General features: G+C 35.1%; 1 long non-coding RNA gene across 1 annotated transcript in view; it reads right to left on the bottom strand.

The window, feature by feature from the left end:
* Nucleotides 1-3,653, bottom strand: part of LOC118168518 — a 34,859-nt gene extending 31,206 nt beyond the window's left edge. Inside the window, exon 1 of the long non-coding RNA XR_004751618.1 lies at nt 3,260-3,653. This is a non-coding gene — a long non-coding RNA (uncharacterized LOC118168518). The remainder of the gene's footprint in view (nt 1-3,259) is intronic.
* Between the last annotated feature and the right edge of the window lie 6,387 nt (nt 3,654-10,040).

Here is a 10,040-nt window from a genome sequence, read left to right as displayed (position 1 = left end):
GGAGGGGGAGGGGAGGTAAAAAGTCCAGTTTGTACTATGATATTCACTTTTTTTTCTATTTTCTAAGCAAAAGTGTTAACAATTCTGCAGTCATTATTACTAAGAGATAACATTTAAGCTATGGAAGATACTGCTTTCTTATTAGTAGTGTAATTTTGTATCACATACATTAATTTCCTTGTAAATCTGAGCTTCTGTCATACACTGTTAATGTCAATATAAGTATTGCTTATAACACAACAGTAAAAATGAGGGCCTGGCATTAAATATATAGTTTAAAAATGATTTTTTTCTTTATATTTTATATTAAAATTTTTCTACAAGTTCAATATTATTCCTAGAAAAATAATTATTAGATTTAAATGTCCACAGATTATCACATTTAGATTTAGCAAAATGTGTACCAATAAAAAAAGATAATATAATTGCAGAGGTAATGAACTGCAATACTAATAGGTGAAATCACCCCTTGGGAAGAAAAGTAAATAATAATAAAAAAAATAAATACATCATGAAATCTTTTATTTCGGTATGTTACTGAATGAAAGGCAACAATATATGACAGGCATTTAACTACCATAAGGGACTTCCTTATTAGCACTTCATTCAAGCTGAATCAGTCAGGGTTGTCCAACACATGTCACAATCCAGAGCAAGACTAAAAATGTATATGTGACTCAAACGTTGCAGAAAATTTTGAAGCAACGCACCCCTCTGCGTTCCCAACACAATCCCAGACCTAAACAAAACCATGGTTTTCCTAAAAGGATTATTTGAGTACAATCAAAGACTAATAACTCCATCAATATTTAGTAGTTCAAGCTCTTGAATACTTCTGGCAATACAGAGCAATGAAGTAATGCTTTCTGTGCGCCAAGTTTATAAAAAGAAGCAAAACACTTTATTAGAAACTAAAATTTCTGCTGATTTTCCTGTTTTCCAAGAGGGTTGAATCAGACAGTGGTATGTGCTTGCCACTTTTATTTTGTATATCTTTCATTTTTCTTTCTGTCTTAGACAGGTGATATTGGCTGGTATTGGAAGTTTTATAAGAATGGCTTTCAGCTGAAACCCTCAAAAGCTGGTTTCAAGGCCAGATGAAGCTGAAAGAGTGCATACTCTTCTTAAAAGGGGAAGAGTTCATTAATACACACTGTGCATTTTAAAACAAAGGAGAGGGAAAAATGACTGGCAAGAAAGATAACCAGTGTGTTATCCAGATGAAGATGAAGGAATATAGGTGACAACAAAGCAAAATCAGCCCCCATATTTGGGTATTCTAATCCCAGCTGGTCCAAATTATGCTGTTCATTCAGACAGTAGTAGTTTTTGAAAGAAAACACCGTGAGGCCTGAGGAGTGGGAACTAAACTATGATGGACTGTCCCACAAAGTAATGTAAAATGAAGTTTGTGGAAATAACAAGTGTGCAGTTCCTTCTGCCTTTCAGATTGCTTTTCCAGAGGCAAAGACTTTAACAAATGTATTTTATGTGGGTTTAATGCTCTGTATAATGTAATATTTTACTGGAATTGAGTTTTGTTGCTGTCATTAAATTGCAATATGCCTTCTCCTGATAGGCACAAGCAATATAAACGCAACTGAAAAAGACTGAAAATTGAAAGAGGTAGGGTGTGATTATTTCCTGGAACCTGTGAAGTTTTTTTTTTTACATCAGTAGATGTTACCAGCTGACCTGTTGACCATTTAGTCCATCATTTAGTTTTCGTTTATTTTAATTTGAAGGCATTTATCATTTTCCAGCAATTATTGTCAATTACCATGGCAGAAGCTAAGAAATCAAGCTTTTAGCCTGACTTTTTTCCAAATTTCTTTTTAGTCCTGGCATTCAGATCAGCATTTGTGCTCGTGCTTATGGGGATGAAAATGACTATATATTCCTTTTAGTATCTAGGATTATGGGTAATTTTTTAATTAGGGCATGTCTTTCAGGTTTTTACAGGTAGAGCAGTCCATGCAACTAAGTGGTGGATAGATTAGGCAAGCAAAGGATCTGAGGTGGTGGTAACAGAAGGAACATAACAATCAATAAAACAAGGCTGAAGGGGGATCACCAGCAGCACAGGCATGTAATTAAGGAAGTTCCTGGAGAGCAGTATCATGAAAAAAGCTCTCATGCCCCTTCTGGGGAATCAGCACACTCGGGTGACTCTCTGAAATGCCTAAACGCTAATCCACACAGCATGGAAAACAAACAGCAGGAACTAGAAGCCTATGAGCAGTTACAGGGCTATGGCCTCATTGGGCAAATGGAAATACTGTGGGGTAGCTCATACAACTGGAATACTGTGATGGAGGGATATAGGCCCCTTAGGAAGGACAAGAAGGGGGAACGTGAGAAGAGGTTGTTGCTGTTTATGTGTGTGAGCAGATCTGCCTTGGGAAGCTTAGAGATGATGGGTCAGGATTGGTGGGCAGATCAACATGGGTCATTCCTGATAAGGAAGAAGGAGTTGAGGCCGTCTTCAGACAACTGAAAGAAACTTTGTGTTTACAGATGATGGTATTCACGGGGGCCTTTAACCATCCTGACATCTACTGGAAAATATCACAGCAGAACAAAAGTAGACTAAGAGATTGATGGAGTACATTGATGACAGCTTCCTGACACAGGTAATTCAGGATCTAACAAGGAGAGGTGTTCTTTTGGCACTCATTACAAACAAGAAAGAACTGGTCAGGAAGTGGAAGTCAGTGGCAGCTTTGGCTGCATTGGCAATGTGATTGTAGAGCTCAGGATCCTAAGAAGCTAGAGAAGGAGAAAAGCAGATTTTGACTTGTTCCTTTGTTCAACAGAAGCAAATATGAAATGCTGTAACTAGGGAGGAATACTCCCATATAACAGTATGTGTTTGTGTGAACTGTCCGGGAAACTATTTTGTAGGAAAGGACCTGGAGGTCGTGTGGGATGTTAAGTTGAATATGAGCAAGTGATGTGTGCTTGTGGCAAAGAAGTTTAATGGTATCATGGGCTGCATTAGGAATAGAGTTTCTGGCAGGTCAAGGGAGGTGGTCCTTCTCCTGTGTTCAGCACTGGTAAGACCACATTTGGAGTATTGCACCCAGTTCTGGGATCCTCAGTACAAGAAATACATGGAGCTACTGGAAAGAGTCCCACAAGGACCACTAAGATGATTAAGAGACTGGAGCATCTCTCCCATAAGGAAAGGCTGAGAGAGCTGGGAGTTTGGTCTGGTGAAGAGAAGACTTTGGGAGGATTTTATCAATGTATAATATACCTGAAGGGAGGGTGCAAAAAGGAGAGAACCAGGCTCTTTTCTGTAGTGTCTAGCGACAGGTCAAGAGGCAAAAGGCACAACCTGGAACACAGGAAGGTTCTGTCTGAACATCAAGAAACAGTTTTTTACTGTGCAGGTGACTGAGCCCTGGCACAGGTTGCCTGGAGAGGCTGAGGAGTCTCCCTCCTTGGAGATCTTCAAAAGGTGCCTGGACATTGTCCTGGTCAACCCACTCTATGGGACCATGCTTGATTAAGGGAGTGATAAGGTGACATCCAGAGGTCCCTTACAACCTCAACCATTATCTGATCTTGTAAGAGAGATACTTAGAAGAATCTTGTGGAATATGATCCTGGAGGGAAGATGAATTCATGAGCACTGACTGGTATTTTAGAAACACCTTCTCCAATCTTAAGAATTCCAACAAGCACAAATTTAAAAATGAGGAACATACTTCTATATGCAATTGCCCAGATACCTTTTAAACTAGACCCTAAAACTTTGAAAACTGGCTCACAAAACAAGCAACACTCACTGTTCCTGTGTCAGATTATTATTGAAAATTACAGTCCCTTATACTAATTCTACAATATTCCCTCCCTTCAGATGGCTTGTAGACTTTGGCTAGAAAAAGCAGAAACTTAATTTTTCATTTGTGAATGTAAAATTAATATAAAATCTATTTATCTTTTGTCTGTTATGTGGATGGCCTTAAATTCTCAGCTGAATCAGAAAAGATTCAGCAAAAATTTGGCATGCCTACTTCTAGGTAAATACTAACTAGTTTAGCTGAATTTGCTCTTAAAACATGTAATTTGATTAAGCCAATGCAATATGTAAATATGAGCCATCAAAAGTGTTTACCTTATTTTAACTCTGAAACCAATGATTTGCGTCTATCCTACCTGCTCCCTTCCACATGGGAGAGACATAAGCCTACACATGGTTACCAAGATATTTAGAACCTTTTAACGATAGGAAAATCTTAGGGAATTACAATGGAAAATATTCTGAGAGAACAGGCTTTTTACTTCTTGAATTAAATTTGTATCTTGTTTTCCCAAAGGTTTGCACATGTTTCTGGGGGACAAATACACATGTTCACAGGAGACTGGGTTGCAATCAGCCCACAACATGACTTAATGGAAGTTTGTTTTATCTGCGGTGTGTCTTCTTGAAGTTGTCATCAACTACCAATGAGAATTATTCATTTATATGAATAAAACAAATAATTTATTTCTTCTTTCTTTCTTTCCCTCCTTTCCCTCCCTCTTCCCCTCCATTACTGAAATTTGTTGAATTTTTTTCTGATTGTTTAGTACTGAAATCTGAAAGCATTAAAGCATTTGTTCATTTTCTATCTTATTTTCAAGTACTCACTGAGAGAACCAGCTATAATATTTGGAGGATTTCAGTGAAATCAACAAGGAAAGTTTAAAGTGGGTATCATGAAAAATGACTGACTACAAGACTTAAAGGATGGCCTCCCAGAGGAAGCTGTAAAGTCTTAATCTAGAGACATGCAAAATTAAACCCTATAAAATATTAACAAGTTAGCACCAGGAAACAAGACAGGCTACTAGGTTTACAGCAAGGCACTTGCTTTGAAATATATTCCTGACCATAGAGACTCAGAGTTAGCAAGAATCGCCCTTTAAGAACTTGATAGATAATGTTGTGGGGTAACAATGCTGATACTCATCAGGAGTATCAGGAGGTAAGAAAGTCTTAGATTTGGGTGTCCTGAGAGAATGCATTTTCTTGAGTGACAGCATTGTTTCTGTTAATTCTGTAACACACTTTTAGTGCAATCTCCTGACAGCAGTCTGATAGTTCTTATAGTATGATATACTTTTGGCCTCCTCAAGAATGAAGGAAAAAGCATTATACCCAACCCTTCTGCTTTCTGAATGACTGCATCCATTTGTAGTTAGTTTTTAGAAGAGAATCATGTCCTTCTCAGATTACATAAGAAGCTGTAACAAGACTTTCTAAAGTGTTCAGACTAGAACACCCAGTCTTAACGGGAGATGTGTGACACGGTAGCTTCCAATGATAACTGGGATTCTAGGGCTTTACAAAACCCTAGGTATTCTTTTTGTTTTGTTATTTTTACTTAAGTAGTTTTATTTTTTAGGATCCTTGGTCTCATTGTACCTAGCCCAAAACACATGCAATGCGCCACTTTCAGCTCTTTTATAACACACTATACCCAAATTCTTTCCTTCTGTAACCATTCTAGCTGTGGGAGAAAGCTTTAGATCAGATTTATTTGACTGTTGGTGCCTTATGGGTAAGTTTGATTCAACTTCTGTATATATTTTGCATACACCCTGAGAAAATGCAGAATTAGTTCTAACAGAGGGTGTTAGACAAGGTGACAAATCCAAGACGCCAACAACTAGGTCATTTCCTACCTTCAAAATTCAGGAAGAGAAGTAAGAAAAGAAGAAAACAAACAAAAAGGAAGAGTAAAACAATTTATTTAGCCTTTTAACAAACTTCATATCTTTGTCTCTCCAAGTCCTCATGAATTCGAGGGTTTCTAATTTATTTTCATGTAAAGTGACATAACCTAAACTAATGTAAGTTAGGAATGGTAGAACATGTAATTACTACAGCTTAACATAACTTTGAGGGTTCAAATCTAAATATATTTGGTAATTACTCAGTTCCAGGAAAACAAAACAAAAACAAACAAAAACAATCAAAGAAAAAAGAAACAGAAGTCTCCATTCCTTGATCTGAAATTAAAGCTTCCCATCAACCTATTAAAGTGAAATCTTCAAAGGCAGATGCTGAATAGAATCTCATTTAAACTGAGTGATAAAAATCCAGCAACCTAAAAGGTCCAGAGAAGATCTTTACCTTGGAAACTATGCCATGTTACATACAATATTACTGAATGTAAAAGGGAACTGAATACTGACTCAATTCTTCTAAGACGAGTTATTTTTTCACATTATTGCACTCTAGAATGCTTCATACCCTTCTTCCAATAAATTAATATCCCATCGATCACTTAAAATTTTATCATTATGTTAGAGTTCAAAAATTCTTAATGTATTTTAGAAATGTTGGTTGGAGACAAAATTATTTTTTCTTACTTTTCTTGTTGGGATTTTTTATTTTATCTTACTTTTGCACTTGATTTCATATCATTCTGCTAGAACTATAAACAGCATAGTTTCACCAGTTACATAGATTGTATCAATATTATGTGTCTTATCATCCCTTCAGAGCTTAATGCTAGGAGTTTAGCATACAATGTTTTTTTTACTCTGCATTGGTACTTGCTGATTGATTTTTTTGCATCTGGTATAATGACTGTGGTATAAGACTTTCTGACATCTAGGCTGGCAATGGACGTGTTCTGTCTGTCTCCCTAACAGTTCTGCCTAGGACTAACTTGGGAGTACAGTAACTTGGTTTATGGGTTTTTGTGCGTGTTGTTGGATTTTTTTCTCCTTTGGTGGAAAAAGGTACAAGGTACACAGTGGCGGTGGTGATTCCTGTAAACCTCTGAAGCAATTACACAATTGCAGATTAAAATAATTTCCAGTCTATAGCCTTACTGGAAGTGCTCTAAACTTTATTAAACAATGTTCTTGATAATTTTGTATCATGCTAGTAACATTTATTGAGAAATTATAGAGTATATTCTCAGCAAAACTTTATAATTTTTCAGTTGCATAGATCTATTCTAAAAATATTGTAAGAAAGCATACAACAATCCTGGCAACGAAGGTGAGAACTACTATGTTATTGAAGTATTACTTCAGCTGTTATACAATGAAAATGAAAAGGAGAGTAGCTTTAGTATTCACAGAGGGAAATTTAATGAGTTATCTATAAATAACAATAGACTGTCATACAAAACTATCTGATGGTGGCTAAATGCAAAGGATGCACCTCATTTTAAACTAGATATACCTGATGCAGTGAGCCTTTACACTCAAGCCCAGGGAGTGGGTACAAGGACTGGATTCTAGATTTGTCTTTCACATGGGTAAGAACAGAGGTAGAAATAAGAGTATTTCCTGTATAAGGTGTCAGAGTATTACCTTTATAAAAGCTACCTGTACAATTCAAAATATCATAATATTTGGGGTTTTGATAAATGAGGCTTTTAAGCAGGAGCTAGAAACAATTCCTGCAACTCAAAAAAAAAAAAAAAAAAAAAAAAAAAGGACTCCTCATCCAACCCCATCTCTAATTGCAGCCTATTTCTTTGTAGTGTGACCACTTTTTTCTAATTACATTTCTCTCTTACAGACTGAATGGCATATGTATCAATTAACTTATTCAAATTGATTATGGAGTACAGTACTCACTATAATTTCTCTCTCACTTTTTTTTTTTTTTTTTTTCCAACATGCCTTAGTCTTCTACTTTGATCTCTAAAGTTTCTCACTGAATGCCAAACTCCACTCACCTCTCTGAGACAAGTTACAGACTGCAATGCATTCATTGTCTGTGTGAAGAGCACATTACACAGTATGGGCACTACTGCAAAACCAATACTCATAGAGTTAACAGTTCCAATTTTATAATGTTTTTCATTGTATAGGGCCAAATTGTACCGAGATATTTTTAACCTCAGTAGAACTGACTTATGTAAGAACAGTACTTTTAAAAATTATTTCTGAAAATGAAATTTATAATTTTATGTAAGCAAAGCAACAGCTTTTTTACAACTGAATAACTTATCAAGATAAGTGGTTCGATCCCATTAGTATTCATTTCATTTAAGCCTATGTAACAACTTTACATGTTAAAAAATATTCACCACTAGTCTTAGAACAGTAAGAATAATTTCATATACTCCAAGGAGGGACTTATACATGAAGAGTCTTAATTTTCTTCAGATCTTACCTTCATATATTTTTTTTTCCTCCTAACCCGCACTGTTTTCAGAGGAGGTAGTTACCCGAGTTTCTTTTCTACAAGCACTCCTTTATAGTGATGAACTGCTCTGTAACTATGATGGCATTCTCTTAACATTGAAATATAAGCCTAATAATTGTTAACTTATGACTATTAAAATACACATCTTATTTCATACTTATTTGCACTTATTTTCTCATCATTTTTAACCTTTCAAAAACTACTTCAGTTTCATGCTGATTAGTTGAGATTACTAATAAGTTTGTGCAGGCTGTGATATAAAAAACATCGTTGCCCAACACAAAGAAGTCAAGTTTTGCAAAAATAAATGCCAGAGTTCAGATTAATGCCTGTTGTACATGGGAGAAAGATTTTCACACGTGCTCTTCTTTACACCATGTCAAGAAAAAACAACCATGGAACCTAAACTGCAAGTATTCTAGCATTGTGTTTCTGTGGCATTTTTACCTTTATAAGATCATTACATATTTTTTTTTTTTTTTCTTTTTAATTTGACCAGGGTAGAGGAGATAAATAGGTGGAACTTGGAATGGGAGTGGTTATGTAGAAATGTATCTGCAATTGTTTGTGATGAAGCGTATAGAGCGTACAAGTAATGCAAGAAAAGGCATGCAATAGCCTTCTCTGTAAGTCTGTCATGCATAGCATAGGCGTGCATACAAGGAAGGAGTAGAATTAGCCAGAAGATGATAATATGCAGTATTAGTTCTTGCCATCATATCAGATATATAACCTTAAAGAATGTGGATTACATGAAACAAGTACTGTCATGTCAGGATATTCTAATGTTTATTTAGATGTCTGGAATAAATAATAATAATAATAATAAATCCAGCAGAAACTCATGTACTCACAGGTAAATCTTCGCTTCTTGAAATCTTATCTATACAAAGACCACCTTAAATGTAAGAAAAATAATCTCTTTGCTGCTTCTCGGAAGTTGAATGTGGGAGATATTAACTTACCCTACATCAATTCCAGTTTTCAGAATACCATTGTAGAAAGTGCATTGTTATTCCAGGTGAGCTAGACAGAAAAATTATAATAAAACAAAGCTGTGCCAAAATGGTATTCACTAAGTCAGAATTTTATTTATTTATTTATTTATTAGCATTTTGGCATTGTTATAATGATGTGGAATCCAGAGAAGTGTTTTCTGCTAAAACCTTAAAAATATAAAAGCATGCACACAAACTATAAACAACATCTACCTTTTTTTTTTTTTTTTTTTTTTTTTTTTTTTTTGACCTGCTCTACAGCTCACAAGCCTGTATTTTACTGGCTAAATGTGCTTTTTCTATCAGACAACACAGGTAAACTAGTATTTAGCAAAACAGGACCTATTTGATTTTTTCCTTTACTTGTTTCCTTTTTTATCCACTTTGATATTAAGCAAATACATTTCTGAACTGCAGAAATGGATGGACAGCTTGAAGACACATAGAAATGTCTCTCTTATAATATAATGTACATATTGGCAAACTAGGTCATTTCATTTCCTACAATACAGTCTTAAAAATGATGCAACCTTGCAAACTCACCTTCATCATATTAAATTACTTGCTTCTTTTTGGCTACAGAAGCTAAAAGTGGAAAACAGATTAGATCAATCAGTTTATCTCACATTAAAGGAAAGATAAATTGGGATAATGTCATTACAGAACAACAAAGAGTTAGGACTACTAATACTATGCTGTATGTATTCAATGTTTAACAGTATTTATAAAAGCATTCCTAGGGCATGTTCATTTTTTTCTTTAATTCAAAGGAATAAAATACAAAATGCAATACAAACAAACAAACAAAAAACAAACAAAAAAAACAGCTTAAGAGGAAATATATATTTATTTTAAAAAAAAAAAAAAAAAAAAAA

The sequence above is a fragment of the Oxyura jamaicensis genome, chromosome 5 (assembly GCF_011077185.1).
Source record: "Oxyura jamaicensis isolate SHBP4307 breed ruddy duck chromosome 5, BPBGC_Ojam_1.0, whole genome shotgun sequence".
NCBI lineage: Eukaryota > Metazoa > Chordata > Aves > Anseriformes > Anatidae > Oxyura > Oxyura jamaicensis.
This window is presented reverse-complemented; position numbering and strand designations above follow the sequence as displayed.